Below are 14,441 nucleotides of genomic sequence, written 5' to 3'. Positions count from 1 at the left end.
CTGGTATGCCTGGTATGTGAACTTCCTATCTTCCTGGCTACTAACACAATCAAAATTTAACACAACCAAAACCAGTGAATTTTCCCACCTGCTATTCATCATCTCGCAGCTGTATGTCTGTCCCTGGTATTACCTCACGGACTTCCAGACTGAGTTGCCAGATATGCAAGCGCACATTTAATTTTTGTTAGTCTTTTTTGCGATTGCAATTAAAATTTATAAACTACTGAAATTGTAGGAATCATAAATTGAAGCTTTTGGTTTGGAAAACCGATACTTTGAATAGCAAAATACGGTACTTTTACGATACAAATCAAAACTTCAAAGTAAACTGACAATGTGATGGTGAGAGAGTGGATGAAACTTAACAACGTTTAAGGAATTTTTTAACGTTGAACTCGGTCATTCTTTGCGCTAGTGAGCGGGTTGTGTGTTTCTTCACACTCCGCTATAAAATTTGGAGAATGAGAAGATCTGGGAAAATCACAGTTGAAAAAACATCATGTGTTAATTCAAGCTACAGTAGAATCCCGATTATCCGCGGAATAGTCGGGCAAACTCACCGCGATTAACGAAAATCGCGGATGACCCATTAAAAGACAAAAAAAATGCAAACATGAAAAGAGATGTTTCAACATAAAAACTATGTTCTATTTATACAGAAATCAATCAACTATCCATCTATAAGGTCGTGTACACCAGTGGCTAAATTATGTAAAAGCCATGACCACAACAAAAGAGCATGGGCCTACCACTCACTAACAAATTCCGGAAAGGCCTATTGATTTACTATGGAACTCGCAGTCACGAATAATCCGCAGGGCGGATCACCCGCTCGCTCGATCACTGAGACGCACACCAAAGCGTCTTCCCCTGGTTCCTCCTGCCGCCCAAACCTTCCCAATCGCTTCCGAGAACAAGAGTCGAGATGGACTGAGAATCCCAAGCAGTCCACACTTGGAGTACAAACAAAAATCTACAAAGAAGACGACGCGAAGCTCGATAAACGGTTTCCTCCAAACACAACAATATCCTCAAAAAAAAATCAACTAACACATTTCTCTAACATCAATTATATATTTTATAACCTATTCTATACATACATTTCCCTAATCTAATCCCTATATATCAACGACGAACCGGCATCCATTCATCCGCACTGCCATGCTTTGCTTCGTGATCACTTCATTCAAATTTGATTTCAGTTTAGAAAAAGAGTACCCACCCACATGGCCATGTATATTAAGGGTTAGGTACTCACGCGTTTGCTGGCTCTGCCTGAAGCGCTGTAGTGTCGTAGCAGCTTCCTTCCGACTATACAACGCTCTTGTCGGGAATTCCAACCCAACACGTAGGGTCAGAAGTGCGGTCCACGATGGTACGAGGTGATGTTGCGGTGCGCCGAGCACAAAACCGGGAATAGCGGTTCCGGTCAGCCGAGATACTCTGGATTTTTAAATCCTAATAAAAAAAGCCGTCGAACGGCTATTCGACGCATTTAAATTCATGCCTTCCCTATATATAATTTAAATAATTTACCTTTTGGAAATATTTCACACAACACAAAACACTGAGGAATTATTATTTTAAATTCCTAATCACCATTCTATAAGAATCAAAGAAAAAAAAAACCAAAAATGACTAACCACATTTGAACAAAACCATTTAACGAGTCTTACAAGGCTAAACACACCGCGACGCGACAACGAAAAATATCACGCACTCCTGTCTGTTCCACGAATCAGGTTGAAATGGGTGAGCAAAAATCCCCAGTTCCTCAGAACACAATTAGTGCCTGATCTTTGCCCCCGGAGAACAATATTTGCTAAAGCAAATAATGTTCTATTCAAATCCGCGAACTTCCCCCAGCCCACGGTTCGAAACAGAGCAAAGAAAAGATTGTTCGCTCTCATGAGTCAGGTTGAGTCAGCATTCTCGCGAGCTTCAGAATCGCCTCTCGAAACCTGACTCGGAACTCTCGCTAAGCCGCGCATAAGTGACCCAATTGCGAGGTACCTCGTCCACTCAACCTTGAAATGTATATGTGTGACGGAACATGATTCGCTGCGCTTGCGTCCAACCACACAACGATTGTGTACAACTTATGCACATCGTTGTGTGCAAGATGTGATAGATAGCAGTCCGTTTTATTTGGACTGCTACCCTCCGGAAAATATTCCTAACTTGTAGCACGACTGCTACATAACACCCGACTTCTTTTACGAAAATTTGGTTGAGAGAAACAACCAAATTTTCGTAAGGGCACATCCCTCTAAATCCCTAAACAAACATCCATCCATTAACACACCTACCAAATCCCAAACAAACAAGTAAACCTAATTCTATACGTACTATTTACAATATATACACTAGATGTGAATTTAATACAAAACAGTAAATACACAAATCGTTTGAGTTCGTCATCTTTGTTAAAGTGGTAGTTCGCAAAAATCAAACGTTTCTCCAAATTCCTTATAACAAATGCTCTCACAGATTTAAATATGAATCGCAACATACTCCCATCGTCTATCCAGAGACTACTCCAAACTCGCTGTTGGAAAGGTATCTCAAGTAAATAACGACTCATCAATTCTCCAAAGAATAATTTATCTTTACATTTGTTCTCAACACCGAAGATTTCATCGGTTAAAAGAAAACTCAGCCATTTCAGGCGCAACACGAAATATTACCTCAAACATGAACACCATAATCCTCCCAATTCATTCTTTTCCACCCAACAATATTCATTTCCACCCTAGAGCATATATTCTAGGCACGTGAAATATTTCAAATCGTATGAATTATTTCAGACGATTGGACGAACATTTCATCCACTGAACTAACACCGAACTCCGACAAACGTCAAATACGATAGTAAACAAAAACCAATGAAGTGTATTGTGTGGTGCTCGTGCTATTTTAGGAAATTGAAGGTAATTTTCATGAAAATACTGCATTTATAAGGAAAATTTTGAAATACATGTACACTTATTTAATCTATAAACATTTGAAAATTATATTTTTATTTTATTTTTCAGGAAAATCAACAAATCGTGAAAATGGAAATAGCAGAAACTGGACAGGATGACGAAGACTTTATGATGATGAAGATGACTGATTTTTTTTTTTTTACTGGATCTAGTTTTGAAGAATTCCACGAGATGACAATACGGAAAATGGAGAGCTGACTTCCAATTAAAGGTGAGTTTCACAACAGATTCTGATCGATATGTTTTCTTTTTAGATATATTGATCGATGACAAGTGTCAAGAAAGAGAAGGATGACTGGAAATGTTGCTGCATTTTGTATTTCCCAAGGATTTTATCTAGAAGGACAACAATCACTGAAACGAATATTTCCATAGATAAGTTAAATCTACATCAACTAATCTCTAAAAAAATAAATAAATAAATATATGATAAATAAATAACAAAAATATAAATAAATACTCTCCAACAAACAATCTCTATGTATAACTAACCCTAATATAAATAGTAAATAAATAAATAATGTAAATAAATAATTTTCCAATAAATAACACCAACTATAACTACCAACTATATAAATAAATAATAACAGTTAACGATAAACATCACAAATAAATAATGTAAATAATTAACTGCTAAATAAATAATTCCAATGTACATAACTCTGAATAAATATTAAATAGTGTATAAGGACAGGGACTAGCTATGTACAATAAAACGGTAGGTTAGCCTTACTAATATAGTGAGTAAGACTCGATGTGCACTACCGACTAACATTATTTACTCCCCCACATTCATCAGGTTTTGTTTTATCTCTTTGGTGATTTCTAATTCCTTATTGTTCTCTTCTAATTTCAACCTTGCGTCAAACCAGTTACCTTTACCCGCTCGATTAACTAGTTTGCTCGTCATAGCTTTGCTTTCGCTTAAACTCTGAGTCTTACATCGGTCATCATCTGTGAATCCCCGGTCACAAACTCGCGCTTCATTGCTTCCTTCAACAGTACTACTCGTCAACGCCACATGGGCTCTGAGTTTCTGGATTGGTAGATCAACGTCCTGATGTGTAACACCATGGGCTCACTATAACTTCTGGTCGAGGGGATCGCTTGGCAGCAGTAACTAGTTCGGAAAAGGTTTACTTATCAGAAGAAACAAGTATGAGCTTAATATACCAACCATTCCCGCCTGCATTTGTCTTGATTTTACGCGGTCATGGAATGGTGGAGATATGTTTTTATTGCACCAGATATCCTGATACATTTGTCTCTACTCAAAATGAGAGGTTCATAGCTTTATAATATTTTGGTTTATTTGGAGGTTGAGTTTTGAGGTAGAAGGTCGTTAGAATAGCAACATTTCTTGAGGTATTTGCAATTGAAGATGCCTAATCTTTTCCCACTCAGATCTTCTAAGTCATAGCAATGCGTTCCTACTATTCTCTTCACAACGGTTGGTATATACTTGGGTGCCAGTTTGGCACAAAAACCCTTCCCTTTATCGGACTGTTCGGTGTTCTTTTTCAGTACACGCTCTCCCACTTTATAGGACGCACAATTCGCATTTGAACGCAAGTTGTAATATGCTGAATGTTTTTCGTAGGCAGAACGCAGGTTTTTTCTAACGTCTTCGTATAGTTTCTCTCTTTCTTCATTTTGCAAGTTCACGTTGGCAGTTGTCTGAGAGTCTCTAAGCTGGCGGTATTCCCTTCCATCGGAAACCATATTTCGTCCAAAAAGAACAAAATATGGGGCGTAGCGGGTGGCATCGTGTACGGAGTTTCGTACTGCGTTGGCTATGTGCTGAATATTATTAGCCCATTCGCTGTGGTTCTTTTGAATTGAAGCTCGAATGGCTGTCGTTATCACACGGTTTACTCTCTCAGAGTCGTTGATCTGGGGATGATAATTCGGCGTTCTCCAATGTGAAACGTGATATTTGGTTAACAGTTCTTGAAACTTTGACGAAACGAATTGAGAACCGTTATCGGAGAGTATAACCTCCGGGACCCCGAACAATAGAAAAATGATGTTTTCGACGAAATGGGTTAACGATTCTGCGGTCGCTTGTCTGAATGGTTGTACCAATACAAACTTGCTAAACAAGTCAGTTACGACTAGCAAACACGTATTTCTATTCCTCCCTGAGGCTGGCAATGGGCCTACGTAATCCATAGCGAGGAATTGCCATGGATACTCGGCAACTTTTTTCTGGATAGTCATTGGTGGGGTTGCGTTTTGGTTTGTGGCTTTACTCGTCTGGCATTTCATGCAGTTTCGACAAAATCGTTTCACTTCGCTGCTCATATAGGGCCAAAAGTAACGCTCCTTGACAGAAGCTAATGTTTTGTCAGGTCCGAGGTGAGCTTGGTTGTGCACATGTTGAATTATTTCATCACGTTTCTCCTTTCGCGGGTAGCTCTTCCATTGGAATCTCGCGTCTTCTATTTTACCGTCGGTTTTCACAAACTTGAAGATTTCTCCGTCAATTACTCTAAAGTCAGGAAATTTCGCCGGATCATTTAGAATTTGAGTAGCAAGCTTTCGATATTCATGGTCCACAGGCAACGAAGATATTGTTTCCACTGATCGCGAGAGACAATCGGCTACGATATTGTTTTTTCCTTTCCTATATTCTAGTTGTATATCGTAGGACTGTATTTTGAGAGCCCAGCGCAACAGCTTTGCGTTGCCTGACTCTACACCCATCGTGAAAAGCCATAGCAAGCTTCTTGCATCGGTCACGACCTTGAACCGCGTTCCTTCCACAAAATGACGGAAATGCTCTATCGCAAGCAACACTCCTAGGCACTCCTTCTCAACGCTGGCGTATTTACGTTGAGTGCTGCTGAGTTTTTTGCTGAAATACGCAATTACTCTGGATTGTCCGTCTATTTCCTGGATCAACGCTGCTCCTACCGCGTTGTCCGAAGCGTCTGATTCAATGACAAAAGGATGTTTGAAACTCGGGTTTCCAAGGATTGGAGCTGACACTAAAGCTGATTTCAGTTTTCCAAATGCTTCTTCTGCAGCATCGGTCCATTCAAACTTCTTCTTTGCCTTTTTCAACGTATCCGATATCGGGGCAACTATCTTGCTGTACTGCGAGATGAAACGTTGGTAAAACCCTGCAAGACCTAACAATCTGCGGACATCTTTTATGTTTCGTGGGCGTGTATAGTCGAGAATTGGGGATATTCGGGAATTATCAATCGATACGCCTTCATCTGTTAAAAGATAACCCAGATAAGTCACCTGCTTTCGACAAAAACGACTTTTGTCCAAAGATATGGTCAAATCCGCTCTACTCAGCCTCTCGGCCACTAGTTTGAGGAGCCGAAGGTGTTCCTCGAAACTCTCTGTTGCTACTACTATGTCGTCCAAGTAGACAAACACGTTGGGCTCTAAGTCAAACCCTATGACTTTATCCATTAGACGGCTCATCGTAAAAGGCGCGTTGGTCAGCCCGAATGGGCAAACCTTAAACCGGTATAGTCCTTGAGAAGTCCTAAAGGCCGTATAGTCCCTAGATTCCTTTTTAAGTGGAATCTGGAAATACGCATCCTTTAAATCCACGACTGAGTAATATTTTGCCTTTCCCAGCTTGTTGAAAATGTCTCCCATATTCCGCATGGGATAGGAGTCTTTCTTCGTCCAGGCATTTATTTTTCGGGAATCCAGACATATTCTGAGTTTTCCATTCGATTTTCGAACGGGTACCAAAGCGCTGGCCCACTCACTCGTACACTCCTCGATGGCATCTATTTTCTTATACCGTTCAAGTTCGGCGTCCATTTCCGCTCGTATTGTTGGAGAGCACCGGTAAAACGGTTGTCGTCGTGGTACTGCTCCTTCCTTCAGGATGATCTCATGTTGAATTACAGATGTTCTACCTAAATGATTTTCTGTCGTGCACGAAAATCTTCTCACGACATCTGTCAACTGACTTCGCTCTATCTCATTTAAATCGTGCTCCGTTTCGATCGTTTCTGGTGTGACTTTGGACGGTTCTGGCAACTCCAGAGCTGGAATGTCTAATGTCTCGTCTGGATCTGTTCGTTTCACCATTGGTAGTGATTCAATGGGCAAAAGCGAAAATTGAATCATCTCAATTTCGCATCCTCTTTTGTTGCTCTTCTCCTCAGTGATTATTGTCTCTAATCCTTTCGGACCCTTAATCATTGGCTGAATCTCGAATGACTTCCAAAAATTGTAACCCAATATCAGCGGTCTACAAACTTGCGGAACAACCAAGGTTGGAATAATTTTGGTAATCCCTCGAAAAACCATAGGTAGTTGAACATAGCCTAAACACTCATGGACGGTTTTATCGGCTGTTACAATCCTAAGGGGACTTGGTTGTAATGTCAGTCCATTTTTCTCTGCTATATCGGTAATGCTGGTCACACAAACGCTTGCCCCCGAATCTAACAAAGCATCGTATTTCTGGTTGAAAATATGTATAGTTATATGGGGACAATTTTCCCTGTGTACACCAATCTCTAACAGGCTACGAAAAGTCTCCTCGGTTATAGTCGGTTGGGGAACTAAACTGCTGGACGGAATGCTGATGTTCCCTTCTCTACACTCCCGTCTTAGTTTTCCGACTGTCTGTTACGAAAATTTTGCCTAGCTTGCGGATGGTTTCGACAAGAAATCGAAGTTTCTCCCAGTGTCCCACAAATGTAGCAGAATATTCTTTTTTCCTCTCTACATTGTCTCCAGAAATGGCCACGTTTTCTACAGTTCCAGCATAGCGGCTCTGTCTGCTTCTCTCTTCTCTCGCTCTGTCTCACTTCCTGATTATTTTGTAGTTGTGTTCTTGCAGCGTCTCTAGATCGTCGATCTCTCTCGTGTCTTTTATCCACCACATTAACTTCCTCTTCTTCTGAACAAGCTGAATACGAATCGTCGGATTCCCGCTCGATCTCGATGTTGTGAACCTGATTGGAACTTCTTGACGGTCCATCTCTGTTGTATCTTAACGTTGAATCATTCGCGTCGATACGATAAGCGTAATATTCCAGCTTCCTCATGTCGGTGATTGTCTTGCATGCTAGCTTCGATCTGTAATGAGGACGCATGTTGTCCCATATCACTTCAAAAATTCTTCGCTGATCCAAAGGAATTGTCAACAACTTATTCAGTCGTTCGATTTCCATTTTGAACGACAAAAATGATTCGTTTCGCATCTGTTTCCGCTCATAGATCTTCTGGCGGTTCCCCTGATCCTTGTTAGGGTTACCGTACATATATCGGATCCGCTCCTCAAAATCACTCCAATCAATAAATTCATCTGCGTAGCAGAGATACCAATCATACGCCTCACCTCTCAGGATCGTATGAATGCGCTGTAAAAGAACATCTTCCGATACTCTATCCATGCGAGCTAGCCTTTGGATTTTGTGGAGGAAATCCTCCAGAGATCGCTGACGAGAATCTCCGTTATACGTAAGATGCCATTTTTCCATGCGGCGATCCACGTTCTGAATCTCCAATTCGGTAATTTGTCGAATATTTCTCGGTATTCTACGTGATCTTTGTCTATCGTAATATTCTTCATCAGATCGCTCTTCTGAACTATCATTCCGATTCAATCGATCGTGGTGTATCCGCCTGGGATCGCGACGAACTTCAGTTGCGTTACGGTCTGTTCGTGCGTTGCCCGCCTGTTGCCTTTATAGCTCATTTCGTCGGCTATCATTCCTACTAGAATATCGCTGTTCTGGTACATTTCGTTGCTCTGTTCGGTAAATATATTCTGGCCCTGACTCCATTCTACCCCTCTGGTTCATATTACGCTGTTCGCTGACAAACGATTCAGACTGATTATTTCTTATATTCGTTTCTCGTTCGGGGGTTTTTCTACCCTGGTTGTCACGGTCTCTTCGGTCAAATATTCTATTACTTTCTACTTCTCGCTTTGTATGATTCCTTACCGGTTCTTCCCTCTGTTGCATAGAACCCAGCATCAACGACAGCTGTTGCTCTAGCTCCGCAATTCGGTTAATTAACATTTGTTTTTCTTCCTCACTTTTCCCTACCACGCGCTCTGCACTCTGTGTCTGACGTTCTTTAGGAATTGCACCTAGACTTCGCTTGAGGCTCTCACTGAACACTTTAGTGTGTTCCGTTGTTGATGAATAGTTTCTATTCTGGTCATGCTTTTCCAGACTTCGAGGTTGACCTCCGCACGCTGCGTTTTCCTGCTCTACGTTTTGCATTTTTTCATGCTCGCTTATTCGAACTTCACTTTGCGGTTCAAATATGTACGCCTTATTAGGTGATTTAATTTCAGGTTTTTTCTTGGTACTGAATTTATTGATCAATTCTCTAATATCTTGTCCAAGCTCCTTACGCATCTGTTGTGATTGAGCATCTTCAGCAATACTACGAGACACTCTTAACGCGTAATGTTTCAATCGTGAAATAGATTTCTCATCTTTTTCTTTTTCTAATCTTTTTCTCAAACTATCAATTTTACCCGCAATATGATCGAACTCTTGATCGATTGTGAAACGTGAAGAATACTCTCTATTTTCCTTCATGTCCTCATGAAACAGTTTTCTCAGTAGCCTATATTTCGTCTCCAAATCACTTTTAGTTTCCTCATATTTTCCTCTAATAATCAATTCGTAGTCCACCTCATCATTGTAAAGGTGATCCGCGTGCGGAAATTTCGAACTCATTTTGAAATAATGCAGTATAATAATAATAATAAAAGAATAAATAATAAATATAATACTTTTTATTTAACAGAAAATACAGTGAATATATAATATACGAAGAAAATTATTTAACAAATATCACACACACAATACAATTTCTCCACAAAACATTTCAACGAAAAATAAATACTCGAATTCCATTTAATTTATTTTAATAAAGACAAATTCCAAAAACAGTACGTCTTATTTTTCTGTTATTCTAACTATTCCTATATGTAGCAGACAAAGTTTTAAAAAATATATATATTTCCGAAAGCACAGAAAAAAAAATATTCGCGTGCCAAACTGTAGCACAACAATTTCGGAAAATATTTCCGAACAATCTAAAAAATTTTGATTGCAAATATGCACCGCACTAATATTTCCGGATAACCTCAAATAACGTTTGATGCCAAAATGTGGCGTTCCAAATATTCCGGTACACTCCAAATAACGCTGGGCGCCAAAGAGAGGCGCTCCAATATCCCTGATATACCCCAATTAACGTTGGGCGCCAAAATGTGGCGCACCCAAAATTTCCGGTAAGCCCTAAAACACGTTGGGCGCCAAATGTAGCGCGCTGGAAGCGCAGCTACTGGTTCCGTCACACGGGATTCAAAGTGAGTGGCTTAAGCGCCACCTCGCAAGAGGGCCACTCACTCGCTGTCTGCCCGGCAAGAATTCCGACCTCAGGGCGGGTTCTTGAATCGATCCCGAAACTCACTAATAGCTGACTCCTCCTGACACCTACAACTCGCGTTCCCGTTTCTCTGCCCTGTATCCAACAACACAAACGAGAGAAAGTTCGCGGATTCTACCGGGGCACTGAGACGCACACCAAAGCGTCTTCCCCTGGTTCCTCCTGCCGCCCAAACCTTCCCAATCGCTTCCGAGAACAAGAGTCGAGATGGACTGAGAATCCCAAGCAGTCCACACTTGGAGTACAAACAAAAATCTACAAAGAAGACGACGCGAAGCTCGATAAACGGTTTCCTCCAAACACAACAATATCCTCAAAAAAAAAATCAACTAACACATTTCTCTAACATCAATTATATATTTTATAACCTATTCTATACATACATTTCCCTAATCTAATCCCTATATATCAACGACGAACCGGCATCCATTCATCCGCACTGCCATGCTTTGCTTCGTGATCACTTCATTCAAATTTGATTTCAGTTTAGAAAAAGAGTACCCACCCACATGGCCATGTATATTAAGGGTTAGGTACTCACGCGTTTGCTGGCTCTGCCTGAAACGCTGTAGTGTCGTAGCAGCTTCCTTCCGACTATACAACGCTCTTGTCGGGAATTCCAACCCAACACGTAGGGTCAGAAGTGCGGTCCACGATGGTACGAGGTGATGTTGCGGTGCGCCGAGCACAAAACCGGGAATAGCGGTTCCGGTCAGCCGAGATACTCTGGATTTTTAAATCCTAATAAAAAAAGCCGTCGAACGGCTATTCGACGCATTTAAATTCATGCCTTCCCTATATATAATTTAAATAATTTACCTTTTGGAAATATTTCACACAACACAAAACACTGAGGAATTATTATTTTAAATTCCTAATCACCATTCTATAAGAATCAAAGAAAAAAAAACCAAAAATGACTAACCACATTTGAACAAAACCATTTAACGAGTCTTACAAGGCTAAACACACCGCGACGCGACAACGAAAAATATCACGCACTCCTGTCTGTTCCACGAATCAGGTTGAAATGGGTGAGCAAAAATCCCCAGTTCCTCAGAACACAATTAGTGCCTGATCTTTGCCCCCGGAGAACAATATTTGCTAAAGCAAATAATGTTCTATTCAAATCCGCGAACTTCCCCCAGCCCACGGTTCGAAACAGAGCAAAGAAAAGATTGTTCGCTCTCATGAGTCAGGTTGAGTCAGCATTCTCGCGAGCTTCAGAATCGCCTCTCGAAACCTGACTCGGAACTCTCGCTAAGCCGCGCATAAGTGACCCAATTGCGAGGTACCTCGTCCACTCAACCTTGAAATGTATATGTGTGACGGAACATGATTCGCTGCGCTTGCGTCCAACCACACAACGATTGTGTACAACTTATGCACATCGTTGTGTGCAAGATGTGATAGATAGCAGTCCGTTTTATTTGGACTGCTACCCTCCGGAAAATATTCCTAACTTGTAGCACGACTGCTACAAGGTTAGATCAGATGTTGAAAGCCTAGCTGTCACGATATTGAAGACACTTATTGTCAATCCGGTTGATCGTGTAAGGTGCCCATGAGAGTATTGGTGTTTATGCGCTTTTGAAAGGTGTAAATAAAGCAAGGCAATAAGAAATGTTCTCTCAGGTGAGCCAATACGTGAAAACCACTATGCGGTCATGTAGCTGCGGATACTCGAATTCCATCCAAATTGTCGAGATATGGAATATTTTAGACGTTTGTGATCAACTTCTCTCTCCCTCTCGCTCAGGTAAACATCCCCTCTTCCGTTTTCCACCATTCTGTCTTTATATATCACCCCTCTCATCCGTTTACTGTCCAAACAGATGTACCTTGTACCATAGACTCGTCTTGCATCCGTCTAAAAAATATAATAATGGCAGCTAGTGAAGCCGCCGAGAGCCGCTGAATGTGTTTTGCATCAAACTCCTGCTGCGACTTGTCATTGCGAAAATCGCGCGGGTGAGCCGTCTAGTGTGTTTCCACGCTTAGATGGCACTTAGGTTCCTAGAGGAACTCTGCCGTCTTAACGTAGTATTACTTATGTCATTTTTATTAGTAGGGTAAGGCGGGGCTAGCTGGTCATTTTTTAATAAATTTGGCTATAACTTTGTAGTACGAAGTTTTGCGTTAGAACATTATGTACCACAATGAAGCTTACCTTTTACCCTTTCTACGAAAAATAACCAGAGAATCATTTATTGACATTTTTATTTTATTTAACGGCTTTATATTTCAGAATAAATTGACCAACTAACCCCACACACGGGGTAAGTTGGTCAATAATAGGCATGTTCTCTTTGAGCAAATAATAAGCGTTTATCCACTAGAAGTTTCCTTCATAATAAATTAATTAATTAAATCAAAACGAAAAAAGGTTAACAAATATCATGTAGTCAAGTAAAAAAACAAATTAATGAAAATTTCAAATTATCGTTGTTGGAAATTAGTCAGGCAATCTTTTCTATCGATTTCGTCCACTTTATGGCACACCAGAGATGCCAGGTTTGAAGACATGTCTTCATTTTTTGATTTTGTGAATACATTTTTAAGACATTATGAAATATGTAAAGACATTTCAGTATGATAGTGTAGGTGGATTTTTAAAACATATTATTTCCATGAAATTCTAACTATTGGCCGAAAATATCGTCAAAAAAGTAGGGCTTGTCTCAGCGAATGAAGCGGTCTGAATACATATTGTCTCTAGAAGACAGTTCATTTGCGCTCGAAAATTCGAATGATTGTGACATTGCATTTCTATTATTTTGGGCCTATACTATACAATAAATTAACCTAGATCTTTCAAACGACCACTTCACAAATCGAAGGTTTTCCGATTACATACCTTTTCTACAGTTAGTTTCACGGTTATGGTTTTAGTTACAGCCAAAACTTCAAAACTGAAATAAACAAATAGAGTAATCACAGTTCAGTTTTTGTGTGAAGAACTTTCCTCCGATATTATGGTGAAGACATTTGAAGATATTTTCTCGTACTCAAGACTTTTGAAAAAAATCACCTGGTATTTCCGCGGCGCACAACCGGTTTCTTGCTTGCATTTGTTTTGACGACATTCGTACCGTTCGTCCCAAAGTATACAGAAATAACCTCCAGGTATGCCACATCACTCGATGCATTATTGTGAGTTCTGATATTCAATGTGGGCGTTTATTATATTTAATGAAAATTTTACAGCATAAAATATAAATATGACAATTATATTAAAAACACTGGGTTTAGCAGTAAAACATATGCTTTCTATATTTGTTTATAGCTTGCGTAATGAAACGCGGTATACCTGAAAATTTTATATGCGTTGCTCTCAAACGATAAATTTCTACAACGGAGCTATTCGTATGCCCAAGTAGTCCCGCTGTCGTGTGACCAACTATATATGAAAAAGAATATTCATGAAAATTCAATAAAAATAATTCTAAAAGCGTTTCACATTAACATTTAAAACTAATACATACAATAAACTTTTGTTTTACGTTAGAACGGATTTTTTAAAGATTATTTAGCATTTTCAGAACCAATCTTATAATGCGCAAACAGTGAATGATTTTTGGAAAAATCGGCATCATGGGCCTGATCACGAACATCACTTCACGGTGAAAACGGAATGAAATGCATACAAATCGCATACAATTAATTTCATTTTCACCGTGAAGTGACGTTCGTGATCGAGCCCCATGTTCGTATTTTTTAACCCACTTAATAAAAACTTTTTCCAATTTGCTTATTTTATTGCATCAGCAATTCACTGTTTTTCATTCATAGATCGCTAATTACCCCTATGACCAACTAGCCCCTCCCTACCCTCCTTATGGTGCTCATACACTGTTTGACCGAAGCCAAATATTTGACACTTTTTGACAGATAAAATTTGGTCGACGTGTACTGATCAAATATATGCTACACAAAACACAACAAGCAAATATTCAATTTTTGGATGCCTCGAATACTTTTTTAGTCTGTTCTTCGAACCTGTCGGTACATGGTTAGGTTACCTTGAATATTTCAGTCGATTTTATC

At 39.9% G+C, this 14,441-nt stretch overlaps 1 long non-coding RNA gene across 1 annotated transcript; it reads right to left on the bottom strand.

Annotated features, from left to right (window-relative positions):
• Positions 1-10,914: 10,914 nt before the first annotated feature.
• LOC129774729 (uncharacterized) lies at positions 10,915-13,454 on the bottom strand. Its single transcript, XR_008742759.1, has 3 exons — positions 13,252-13,454; positions 11,214-11,280; positions 10,915-11,159 (listed from the first exon to the last, which is right to left on the bottom strand). It is a non-coding gene; the product is annotated as an uncharacterized LOC129774729 (long non-coding RNA).
• Positions 13,455-14,441: the final 987 nt, after the last annotated feature.

The sequence above is a fragment of the Toxorhynchites rutilus genome, chromosome 3 (assembly GCF_029784135.1).
Source record: "Toxorhynchites rutilus septentrionalis strain SRP chromosome 3, ASM2978413v1, whole genome shotgun sequence".
In the NCBI taxonomy this organism is placed as follows: domain Eukaryota; kingdom Metazoa; phylum Arthropoda; class Insecta; order Diptera; family Culicidae; genus Toxorhynchites; species Toxorhynchites rutilus.
Note: the sequence above shows the minus strand (reverse complement) of the source record. Positions and strands in the feature narration are given on the sequence as shown.